The sequence below is a fragment of the Pituophis catenifer genome, unplaced genomic scaffold, assembly GCF_029215685.1.
Source record: "Pituophis catenifer annectens isolate HBS135680 unplaced genomic scaffold, rPitCat1.0.hap2 SCAF_7, whole genome shotgun sequence".
Taxonomy (NCBI): Eukaryota; Metazoa; Chordata; class Lepidosauria; order Squamata; family Colubridae; genus Pituophis; species Pituophis catenifer.
In genome coordinates, this window is record NW_027256887.1 from 30,714,412 (window position 1) to 30,728,260 (window position 13,849).

Sequence of the window (13,849 nt, forward strand, 5' to 3'; positions counted from 1 at the left end):
AGCAACAATCTGGTAGCAGAGGATGTTTGGCTGACTCAATAAGAAACAGACATGCCAAAGAAAGAAAACTCCAGAAACAAAAGAGAAAGACCCAACACCAGGGCACACAACAAAGAAATGGAAACAGATCAAGAAATGATCGATGAATCTACAATAAAAATGACAAAAGAATCTGAAAACTTCACTACAGACGACGAAGAGGTAATCGATGAACCCAGCGACCAAGAAGCGAGCGAGACAGAAAACAACACGCTCAAATTAGAAATACTAAGACTGTTGAAAAGCCAAAAAGACGACAAAAATCTCATCGCGAACCTCCAAGACATCATAAAAGATAGCGGAGCAGCGAGAGAAAACCACATCAACACACCAGAACCAAAAGACCACAAAATGGTAAGCGAATTACCCATAGATGAAAATATAACTAAAAGAAAGACTAACGGTCCCGCACAAAATTTTGAATGGCAGCCATCTTGGTTTTGTCAGCCCGCCAAAATGGCTGACCCAGAACCAATCAGAAAGCAGAGTTCAAAATGGCTGGCACGAAAGGCTCTACACAGCATAAGAAATAAAAAAGAAAAATTCTACTCATCAGAAAAATCTGATACAGACACCAAAGAAACATCAACCGAACTACAAATCGAAGCAGCTATGAAAACACTCTTCGCAGCCTTCGGCCCGAATCTAAAAATCTCAAAGAAATCAACAAAAGTACCAAAGACAGTCGACCAAATAACAAAGAAAAGACAAACTGCACAATCCAAAGGCAAAGATACAGAAGCAAACGAGCAAGCGTCTCAGCATCTATCCACTCCGACTCGACCGACGAGAGTGCTAACGCCCGAACCCAGAGAGCCTTGCAAGTACTCGCCCACACCGCAGACGCTTCCGGGAGCCAGAAAACTCAACCAAGACGACTACGATGAGAAGAAGCAAGCCCCAATCCACACCTGGACACCTAAAGTCGAGCCAGAGAGCGAGTCATCAGAGGAAGAGCACTGCGAGGAAGCTGCAGCGGCAAGAACCTCCCCCGACAGCTTCAGGAATGAAATGATCTACGCGCATGCGCAAATACGCCCAGACGAACATAGAGATAATAAAGAACAGAGGGAACCATTCAGACTAGTCGCGAGTATCCCTACACCATTCTGCAATTATCAGCATATACAGGACCATGGACAGCCTCCAGCTGTAAGTAATGCAACAAATAACATTGGAAATTTGCCTAATGATTTTCCAAAATTGAGAATAGACGGTATTAACTTACAGGAATGGAGTCAGCAACTCCAGGTTGTTTTCTTAAAAGAAAATTTATTGTTTTTCATAACTAACCCTCCTAAAAACCATGGACACTAAAATTGGACTATCTACATCACAGAGCATTTTATTTACTAATCTCTAGTATATCACCTGCTATTTATCATAGTATTAAGCATAATCTAACTGTCTCAGAAATAATTCATTGTATGTTTAAACTGTTTCATAGTGAAAGTGTGGCAACCACAACTAGAATGTCTAAAAAAATTTTCTCAGCCAGGATAAAACCTGGGACTACTATAAGTGAACATTTACTATTACTGAACAAAACTAGAGCAGAACTTCATTTAAGGGGAGAAATAATATCTGACCAGACAATGAAAAGTGTTATTATTAATTCATTAACTTACAGGAATGGAGACAACTTCATATCACATTTAGATACAATTAACTTAGGCTATCTATCTATAGAGAGTTTATCAAATAGATTAATTGCTGAAGATAATTTGAGAAGAAACCGCTACAGTACACACAAAGAACATAGACAGATCAAAAGGGTAGTATTCCAAGACAGGCATCAGGACACAATAGAGTGTTATAACTGTGGGTCTAAAGAACATTATAGGAGAGACTGTCCAAAACCTCCTAGAGAGAGACAAAGACATGACACAAGAAACAGATATCACGATAGACAATCATCCATTGACAGATATAGACACAGAAATTCACCAAACTTTAGAGAACATAGAGGGGGCAGAGACAACTCAAAGGACAGGAAGTCCGGATCATTGTACGGATTAGATAAACACACAATAATCAAAAATCAAGACTCAAAGGACAATGCTTGGCTCATTGATTCCGGAGCAACAAATCACACAACACACGATAAGAAAATATTATCTTCCTTCGTCGAAGATAAATTTTTAATTAAAGTAGCAAACCAAGAGGAAGTCCAAGTTATTGGAAGAGGAAATGTAGAATTACCCAGTCTAGGAAAAATAGAGGGGGTACTATTAATACCCAAAATACCTCACAACATTCTCAGTGCAATAAAGCTAAGCAGGGACTCTAACATAAATATAATATTCTCAAAGGGAAAAGTAACTCTAGAGAAAAACAAAATAAACATAGGTAATATAATTACCAAAGGAGACTTACCATATTTAATTACAGAAGAAAAATGGTTACACAACATTAATTCAAACGTAGAAACTAACACTAGCACAGAAACAGAAAATGATATAGATAGTGACAATGAAGAACATGAATCAGAACATAATGATGAAACTACATCTGACAACAATACATACACTAACAAAAAACCCATAATTGGAAAGCCAATTCATGATGAATGTGCACACGTATTACATAGAAAATTAGGACATGCCAGTTTTCCTGTAATACAAAAAATGATTGAACATGCTGAAGGTGTTAAAATAAAAGACTGTAAAAATTACCTGGAATGTTCAGTATGTAAGTCTTCAAAACTGAGAACCAAGCCCAGACCCAAAAAGGCAACAAGATCATCAAACCAGATTTTTAATCTAGTGCATATGGATCTAGTTGGCCCATTAACTCCATCAATTACATACAAAAAATGATATTTCCTCACTATTGTAGACGACTTCAGTCGTTATGGCTTTGTCTACACCTTAAGACATAAAGATGAAACATTTCAAAAATTTAAAGAATTTTATAAACGTGTGGAAACACAGCACCACACACAAATCAAACAAATCATGACAGACAGAGGGTCTGAATTCATGTCAAGAGAATTCTCTCAATGGCTAAAATCAAAGGGAATGTTGCATTTCACCTCTAGCCCTTTCTCTGCTTTTCAAAATGGAGTAGTAGAACGACGAAACTCGACACTACAAACTATGATTAGGTGTACATTAGAGGATGCTGGGTTAAGTAAGCATTTCTGGTCAGAAGCCCTATTATATTCCAATTATATACTCAACCGACTTTGGTCTAGCATCATAAACAAAACACCATACGAACTGATGTATAGTAAAAAACCTAAGATAGCCCACATGCATGTGTTTGGAGTTACAGCAGATGTATATATACCGAAACAATTAAGACGTAAGGGGGATAATGTGTCCAGAAGGCTTAGATTCATGGGTTATGAAACAGGTACAAAAGGATATAGATTTATTGACAATAACAACAAATTCATAGTCTCTAGGACCGCTGTATTTCACAAACAGGCCAATTGGTCTAAAATACATCTCAATGAAATACTCCCAATAACAAGGCCTAATATTAAAACACAAGGTAGAACAAAACAAGAAGGGCAAACCTGTAACACACAAAAAGACAACACCAAAACGTGGATAGGAAATTGTCCCAAAATCAAAATAGATTCATTAACACAAAAGGAGGCAAGATATTTACATGATAACAATGATAGACCAGAAAGAACAATTAGATGTAACAGAAATCAAGTACCTAAATGATTTAAAGATTACATAATGCACATACATAATGAAACACCAACACCAAACACATATGAAGATGTATTAAAACTCCCTTTGGAAAAAAGAAACAAATGGGAACCAGCCATGGCCAAAGAAATGGACAGTTTACGAGAACTTAACGTATTCACTCCAGCACCAGTCCCAAAGGATAAAACAATTATAGGCACTAGGTGGATATTTAAGATTAAAAATCTAGAAGGGGGTAACACATTATATAAAGCAAGATTGGTAGCACAGGGTTTTGCTCAAAGATACCCTGAGAATTATACCGACACATATTCTCCCACAGTGAGAACTGAAAGTGTTAAGACAGCTTTAGTGATAGCCTCAGCTCTTAATCTTGAAGTTTTTCAATATGATATACAAACTGCATATCTACATGCGAAACTTGATAAAGAAATATATGTAAGAGCTCCACATAGCAAAAGCACAAATAGAAATGAAACATGGTTACTGAACAAAAGTTTGTATGGATTAAAGCAATCCGGCAAACGTTGGTATGAATGCTTGGTCAACATACTCAAGACCATGAACTTCAATGCCACAACGGCAGACAATTGTTTTTTTGTTAGAAGAGAAGGTGAATCTTTAGAATTTGTATTAATTTATGTGGATGACATTTTGTATATTGGCAAACATAAAGACAAGAGAGATATTTTTGTAACAAAACTAGGAGAACATTTCTCATTAAAGTCATTGGGGAAAGTAAACAAATATCTTGGAGTACACATTAGTAAGACCGAGAAAGGATTTAAATTATCTCAAAAGGATAAAATAATTGAACTCTTGAACAAATGTAATATGAATAATGCAAAGCCTTGTGACACCCCAATGCAGACTGATTTCATAAAAAATATGAATGAATCATCTCCTGAGTTTAATGACAATACTCTTTATAGGTCAGTTATCGGTTCTCTTTTGTATATTGCTAATTGGACCAGACCTGATATTGCTCTACCCCTTAATTTGTTGTCCAGATATGTCAGTAAACCCCTAATTTACCATTGGGAAGCAATTAAGAGAGTGTTGAGATATTTGAAACACAGCTTAGATTTCTGTCTATTGTTAGAACCAAACAATGTTAAAGAGCCTATCCTCACTTGTTACGCTGACGCTGACTGGGCAGGTGACACTAAGAGTAGGAAGAGCACTGGCATTTAGAGGGGGATTTGTCATGTGTAAATGCCTCATTCTTGAATGAAATAAATATATATCCATGGAGTGTCAAGAGTTAACTTATTCTCCCCTTCCTAATGTATTCCTCATTAACCACTCCTCACTTATAATCCCGCCTCCCTGGTATAAAGATGATGCACACCCATTCTCCTTGCTTCTATCTGCAATCACTCTGTGAATATAGAATGCCTTCTGTAAATAAACAATCTTCTATTTAAATATAAAAAGTCTGAATTCATTATTGAGTCTGATCCTCGAATTACGGCAACAAGTAGTCTCAAACTTCGGAGGTCTGGGTTCATAACAGTCTTCTTTTTATACCCAGCTTGTTTACTCTGAATCCATGTGTATGATATATATTTCCCCAGTCTTCTCAGGAACTTCACATTCTTACTTCCCCTTCCACGAATCCACTAGATTCCTTACGCCCACTAATGTTCTACCTAGTATCACCAATAATAAACCACGCACTCAGAATCTTTCTGTCAGCGTTCCAAGTAATGCACCCATCAAAAGCAGAGCTCTGAGGCAGGTAGATTCTTCAAACAGCATGTTTATTGGATACATTATATCAGCACAGCAGGTGAAAACCAACTCTAAAAGTTCCCGCTGTTTTCACCTAATTAAAAGAGCAAAAGTTCCCCCTCCCAGATGTCACCGGTCACATTGTTTAATGAAAATAGCTGGCAGGCTGCTTGGTCACTCCTCCCCTCCTTCGACAGCCACCTGTTGAGATGATCTTGGTTCCCACAGGAAAACTTTGTTTTGACTGTTAGCCAGTCTATCCAGTGGTGAGCTTCAAATTTTTTAACAACCAGTTCTCTGCCCTAATGACTGGCTGGGTGGGTGTGGCTGGGTGGGCATGTAGCTGGGTGGGCATGGCCAATTCAATGTCGCTTCTTTGCCTAAGAGATAGCCTATCTTTTTTGCTCCCTCTGGACTAATGAGTTAAAGAGCTGCCTCTAGACATTCATTTTAATAAGATTTTTAGAAACCTCCAGTTGAAAGTTCTTCATGTCTCCTTACCCCGAAGACCCAATTTCATTTGGAATTTAATCCCAAACTGATTGCCCTTTTACCATTTCTCTTGATACTTCTCCAAAATGCACCCCTAAGAAGCCACATCTCTCTCCCTCTCCCTCTTTCCCTCTCTCCCTCCCTCCCTCCCTCCCTCCCTCTCTCTCTCTCTCTCTCACACACACACACACACTCAATTTAAGCAAATCCCCTTGTTCACTGTGATTACCTAGATTCACAGGCTAGAAGATACCTTGGAGGTCTTACAGTTCAACCTTCTGCTCAAGGCAGAAGACCTCATACATACATAAATTCACAGACATCCCAGCTTTGGCTGCAAGAACTGCAGGCAGCCTTCCCAACCACACACTTCCTCCTCCCGCTGCCACAGGTGGGAGGCCCAAGAAAAAGTGCCTGGTCTGGGCACACAGGCCTCCATGACGGAACCCTTCCCGGGGAGCAAAGCAAGAACTAAGGGCGAGCTTCAGAATGGCAGCGGCAGTGCTCCAAAGGAATTTTCTCTCAGGCCTCCCACCCATCAAGATGTTGCTTGATCTCTGCTCCTTGTGGCGCTTGTTGGTGCTGGGCATGCCTTGGGCACAGCATAGCAAAATTTAGCAGCCGTGAGCCACCGCTTTCCTCTAAGTCCCATCCGGAAGGTGCTGCAGCAGAGAGAAGCAGCCAGATTGAATGCTGTTTCTCTCTGCCACAGGCCCACAGCACTTTCCAGATGGGACTTACACAGGGGTGAAATGTTCCCGGTTCAGACCAGCTCGGGCAAGTAGGTAGCGATGCCGGTGGGCAGTTCGGAGAACCGGTAGCAAAAATCCCTGCCCCCACCCCCCATGCCCAGCTGAGCCATGCGATCATCAGAGTCTTTTTTTCCTTTTAAATGGCTCTGACCAGCCAAGCTCTGACGATCCCAGCTGAGTTGCCTGCTAATCAGGCAACTCAGCTTGGATCACCAGAGCATTGTAAAAGAAAAAACAGTTTCTTCTTTTCTCCCCACCCCCAAGTCTCCAGCTTGCTTACCTTAGCTGCTGGTCATAACGCAATCCATTGCTTCAGCAAGCAACTGAATCTCCCTGCCTGCAATCAAGCTCATCGGTGAGCAGCTCTATCTGCAACTTTAAGACTTGTGGATTTCAACTCCCAGCAAAGCTGGCTGAGGAATTCTGGGAGTTGAAGTCCACCAGTCTTAAAATTGCCAAGGTTGGAGACCCCTGTTCTATTGGGTAAGTTTTTTTCCCCTTTGGGAGCTTTAAAAAAAATAGTTAATTGGGGCTTTTTTTAGTTGTTCTTTTTTTAGACCTAGCTATTTAAAGTTTAGGAAATTTTAAAATTAGCCGCTTTTATATACAAATAAAAATAAAATAAAATAAAATAAAATAATATTTGTGCAGCTTTCTGAGATTTAGTGTGTTTCTGTAGTGTTTCACTCTAACTACACAAACACAAAAAATCTCACAAAGCTGTATGTGGAATTTTGTGTGTGTAAAGTGTGAAAGTTGGTTTTTTGGGGGCTTTTTGTGGCTGTGTGAGGTTCCTGCTTGTTGCAGGGGCCATTTTGGGTCTAGCACAGCTGCTTTTACATTGTGGGTGAGCCAGTTGTGTTGTGTTGTGTTGTGTGTGTGTAAAGTGTGAAAGTTGTTTTTTGTGGCTTTTTGTGGCTATGTGAAGTTCCTATTTGTTGCGGGACCATTTTGGGTCTAGCACAGCTGTTTTTACATTGTGGGTGAGCCAGTTGTGTTGTGTTGTGTTGTGTTTTGTAGGTTAAAAAAGGGCAAAGAAGTGACATTGACTTGGCCATTCCCACCCAGTCACCTTACTACCAAGCCCCGCCCACTAATTAAGCCATGCCCACAGAACCGGTAGCAAAAAAATTTAGATTTCACCCCTGGACTTACAGGACCCAAAGTGGCGGCTCATGGCTGCTAAATTTCACTGTGCTGCACAAGAAACCTCCCAGCAAGAGCAGCAGTGGAGAAAAACAGCTGCTGACCCGGAGAGCACATGGAGCGTCTTCATGAGTGACTTAGGCTTGTCCAACACCAAGCGTCAGAAGAAGCGGCTGCAAGATATGAGAGACGCCAGAGATTCAACTCAGCTGCTTCTCTCCACTGCAGCACTTTCTGGAAAGGACTTTTTACTGTTCGGACCTTACCCAAACCTCTTCGGCCCCCCTGTCAGATCCCTAAAAGTGATACTGCCATTCAAGTGGAGGAAGGGGGGGAACTGGGATTCGATTTACTAGCATGGCCTGTGTCATCAGATATTTTACAACCTATATCCTGGCGCCAAGGAGGACTGAGATTCTCTTTACCTGCAGGAATTTATATGATAGCCATGTGGGTTGTCTCACTTTAAAGGGTAGTGCTGGGAATGCATGTTTGTTCGGGTTCTCAAAGGAAATAGTAAAGAAAACATCTTCACACTTGTGTATTGACTAAAATCTGCATTCTGACTTAAAGGGAGGGGTCTCTACCACTTTAATCCTACTGCTTTGCCTAAGAGTATTCAGATTGTGCTTTAGCTGGATGGCTTTCACTTCTGCTTAATAAAAGAATCCTTTTGAACAACTACGTTTCAAGAGTTCATACTTTCTTAAGTTGGAAGGAGAGGTGATCCTTACACCCTCTTTGCCTTGCTGCCCCCCCCCCTCGGCCCTTTGGCCAAGGTGGCAGGCCAGATAAATTGCTTCAGCTTGGGAGGGCCACAGTTTGAGGCCAGAGGGGGGTGTGCGGGCAGCATGCAAACGGAGGCCCAGGGGAAGGCCAGAGCCAGGGACTGCCACATCCCCTGACCCAAGGCAAAGGGTGAGTGGGTACAGCAGAGGCCTCGGGGAAGGTCAGAGCCAGGGATTGGTGTGTTCCCTGGGCCCCGACCCAAGGCAAAGGGTGAGCAGGCGGCATGCAGGTGGAAGGATGGTGAGAGCCAGGCCTGGAAGGTGGCTTACCCTTGCCATGTCCACCCCAAGGGGGCCCTTCAGGTGAGTGCCTTACCTTTGCTGGCAAGCACAGTGAGTAGAACGGGTGAGGTGCATAGATCAGCTGGGCCATATGGCTGGCGTGGTAAGTCGCGGTGAAGGCAGGCAAGCGGGTGAAGCACAGAGATCAGCTGGGCCATGTGGTCTGGGTGAGCAAGCAAGAGAGTATCTGGGAGCGGGCATGACTCTAGCCAGCGGCCAAGGTGGGTGAGGTGAGATAGGGTGGGGTGGAGCAGAATTTGCCAGTTCACCAAACTGCACAGAATCATAACAACCCGTTAACCGGAACCAGTCTGAACCGACAGCAGCCCACTTCTCGGTCTATCTACTTTTTCCCTCCCTTCCCCTCTCATGGTTCATGGCAACTATGAGGCAGCAAAAGATAGCTTCATCCAGGTTCGCTTCAGAGTTGACACTTTCCTTATCAGTAGTACATACATTCCACCAACATGCATTTCCCAGTGAGTTAATGAAAAGGCTAACTATGGTTGTAAATTACAGGCCCTCTATATTCATAACTTTTTTTTTTGAATTTTTTTTTTATTTTTAAACAAAACTTAAAACAGTTGTCATCCACTACAATTACAGAAAGTGTATTGATCGGTTACGAATCTTTTGTGCTTAATCCTCTATCCCACATTTTCTTATTTAACAGTTTATTACATTATTATTCTCATTTACCAATTATTTAACAGTAAATTATCCTCTATAAGGGGGGGGGGGGGAACCCTTTATATATTTTATTATCTTATCCATTTCATTTCATATTTCATTTCCATTCTTTCTTGTCTAACCATTGATAAAATAAATCCCATATCAAATAATATTGTTTATCTTCTTGTTCCCTAATTTCAAATGTCAATTTACCCATTTCAGCACACTCCAAAATTTTCTTGATAACGTCGTCATCCGTGGGTATCTTCTCACCTTTCCAATTTCTAGCAAATACAATTCTAGCTGCCGTTAAAACATTCACAATTAAATATCTCATTTCTCTATTATATATTTCTGGTAAAATCCCCAATAAAAATATCTCTGGTTTAAAGTCAATATGTTTCTTTGTCATTTTTTCCAACCACCTGTGGATTTTAGTCCAATATCTTTTAGCTTTTGCACATGTCCACCACATATGGTAATATGAGCCCGGGGACTGATGACACTTCCAACATTTCTCCGATTTGTTCTTGTACATTCTAGCTATTCTTGCCGGGGGTAGATGCCACCTGTAAAACATCTTATACAAGTTTTCCTTATATGCTGTTGACATTGTCATTTTATAATTCTGTGACCATAATTTTTCCCATTTCTCTAAGTCAATCCCATGACCCACATTTTTCCCCCATGCAATCATTGTTTCTTTAACTTGTTCTTCTGCCAATTTTACTTCTAATAAATGGCTATACAATTTTTTAATCACATGGTCATCAGAACCTATTAAAATTTTATCTAAGTTTGTCAAGGTGCTATAAAAACCCTCCTTTTTAGAATCTTCATCATATCTAGACTGTATTTGCATATATGAAAACCAATCCATTTCAAGCTCTTGTTCTTCTAATTCTTGCTTCGATTTAAGTTCATCCCTTTCATTTAATAATTCACCATATCTAACAATTTGTTCCTTCCTAAACATTACTGTGTGTGAGACTGCTTCAATAGATGATAGCCAGACTGGAATTTTTAAGTAGTAACATTGTTTGATCTTCTCCCAGTTTAATAACAAAGACTCTCGTATCATATGTCTTCTAAAATAACCCTGTATTTTTGTACTTTTATACCACATAAAAGCGTGCCAACCCAACAATAAATCATGTCCTTCTAAGGTCAACAATCTAATATTCCTTAGTGTTATTCATTCTTTAATCCACATCAAGTTACAAGCTTGATAATACAATTCCCAATCCGGCAAACCAAAACCTCCTCTTAATCTAACATCTTGCATCAATTTTAATTTTATCCTTGCCTTTTTGCCCTGCCATATATATTTTAACACCATTTTATTGAAATCTTCAAAATATTTTTTCCCCAACTTGATTGGAATTGTCTGAAACAAGTATAGAAGTCTGGGCAGTATATTCATTTTAATAGTTGATATTCTCCCTATCAATGATAACTGCAAGTTCTCCCATTTTGTTAGGTCTGTCGCTATCTGTTGTTTAAGCTTATCATAATTATTCTCCTTAAGAGTACCACATCTTGCTGTCAAGTGTATTCCCAAATATTTAACCTTATTCGTGACCTGCATCCTTGATACTTCCGCCAATTCTTCCTTCTGTTTTTTTAACATATTTTTTGTCAACATCTTCGTTTTGTCTTTGTTTATTTTCAACCCAGCCACTTTCCCAAAATCTCCTACTTTATCTATCAATTTGTTTACAGATTGAAGTGGTTCTTCCAAGATAAACACCAAGTCATCGGCAAATGCTTGCAATTTATATTCTTGATTTTGAATTTTCATTCCTTTTATTCCTTTTTCTTCTCTAATATTTCTATTTAGTATTTCTAGTGTTAACACAAACAACAATGGTGACAATGGACATCCTTGTCTCGTTCCTTTTTGTATTTCAATAGATTCTGTCATCTACTGACAGAATCTATATTCATAACTTATATTTGTGACATATAATATAAAATATGTAACAGTGTCAAGCCTAATGTGATAGTTAGCCCTGATCTCCTCCACTGCTGCCAACTTGAAATGTTTAAATCCTATGCTGGGGTGAACATTGCATGTTCAAAAATCTCTTTACTTCCTGTGCATACAAAAAGAAATATTCAGTAGCTTGTCTGATGCAGAAAAGATGAAAACAGAAAATCTTGGTTAATGACTCCATCTCATTTGGTCTGGGCTGTTGACAGGTTGCTACAGAGATGTGAAACTAACATTTCCTCCTTAGCAGTGTTCCTCAGCCTCTGCAACTTTAAGACATTTGGACTTCAACTCCCAGAATTCTCCAGCCAGCATGTGGTTGAGAATTCTGAGAGTTGAAGTCTACACATCTTAAAGTTGTTAAGGCTTGGAAACATTGCTCTAGAAGACCTGCACCTAAGGAACCAGGGCCAGGGGTAAGGCAAGAGTTATCTCCAATTAGAAGAAAGATCCTAAAGAAAAACCAAACCAAACAAGATGAAATAAAACCTATCTTTGCTGCTATTTTAAGCACCCCTCAGTTATATTAGAAACTTATGACCTCTCTGACATAGCTGATATTTTGACTATACAGACACTGGAAACTGCTTTCCAACTGGTGCACAATTCTCACGTACAAGCATTTTAGATACTTTAAAAATGTTTCTTTAGAGAGGAGGTTAAAAAAATATGCTTGCCAATGCAATTGGTAGCATGAGATACAGGCAGGAACAACTGTGAAAAGCAGAGTAAAAAGATCATAGGAAACTAATAGTTTCCAGAAATGGTTCAATTATCAAACAACAGTACTTGTTAACATTTTGATGGAAAGCAGTTTACTAGTACCTGCCAATCATAATCTAGACAGGAGTTAATGGGTAAAAAGATATCAGTGCTAACACTTTAGTTTGTTTAGCTTTAGGTTGACTGGCTCTCTAGAAAATTAACCATCTTGGGCAGTGGTGGGTTTTGGATTATGTTACTACTGGTTCGCCCCAGAGATGTGGAAGAGTAACTGCTTTCTGCACCTGATCTGAGAACACATAGAGAAAAGGCAGGAACAATGAAGGTCAGCTTGATTACTTGTGAGGAGGCAGCCTTGCCCTTCTTGATGAACTGAGCCAGAAGCTGGATATTTAGCACAGCAGACAGATGGAAGTGATGCTGGAAACAACATGTTCATTTTCTAGCTGTGTGTCTCCTGATTGTTGGGATTCCTGCCTTTCTTTGGATTGACACCATGCCTTGACTTCAATCATGCCTTGTGAACTCTGGACTTTTCTTGCTTTGTGAACCCTCTTGTATTGTGGATTTCATTTTGCCTGGAGGGTTTATCTTGTTTGAGAAACTTTCAAGTGCCTTGTGGACTCATTGGGTATTTCTCTGTGGACTAGCATCAGTCTGCTTGTAGCTGGACTTAATTGGGACCGTTCTACATTTTTAGTGAAGGGAATTGTTGTAGAATATTAATAAACCCACTAAACCACTGTTATACGTGTGTGTGAGTGAGCAGGACAGCACATAGTGATGCATGCATTGTCAACGAGAAGAAAAAAATATATATAAAGTGCTATAACTAGAAAACCAATATCAATATCAATTTCAGAAACAATCATTTTACATGGATTTTATCATAATTTTTTATCCAACAAATTAATGGCATGCTTGAAAATGTTCTTGCTAAGGTTGAGATATAGAATAGCAGATTCTTGCCACAGTATATCACCAGTCTAACACTAACAATACAAACAGAGAAACTGCATACTTGCCCAACCAATTAAGACAAAAAAGATCAATCAACTCTTATATGGCCACAGAAAGTAATTACAATAGAAATGGGTTACAAATTGAAAACCATCCACCAAGCCAAAAAAAATTAGATGGAACAGTAGAAAATTAGACTAAAAAAAATCAATTTCAGAAAGATCTTAGCATCTTACAAAATTTAAAGCAACAAAAATTGAAAAATGAAAAAAATAAAAAATAAAAACAAGCAAAAAAATATCATCCAGACAGAAAACAATTGCAGTAGTGACAGAAGTTTTAAAAGTGGTGGCAACTTCTAAGAAATTTGAACTGAACCACATGAAAATAGGATCAAGCAATTCCAATTTATAAGGCAATTCTAGACAAATCAACTTTGGGGTTTCTTTTTCAAAGTAAAGTAAAAATACAAAATAATAGAATGCCCTAAAAATAAGGAAGAAATATTGGAGTTTTGAAAAACATTTAAGATAAATATTAAACACAAGAAATTGCTTTCATTTGATATAGAAAAACAAATCTACAAATGGAAAATAGTGT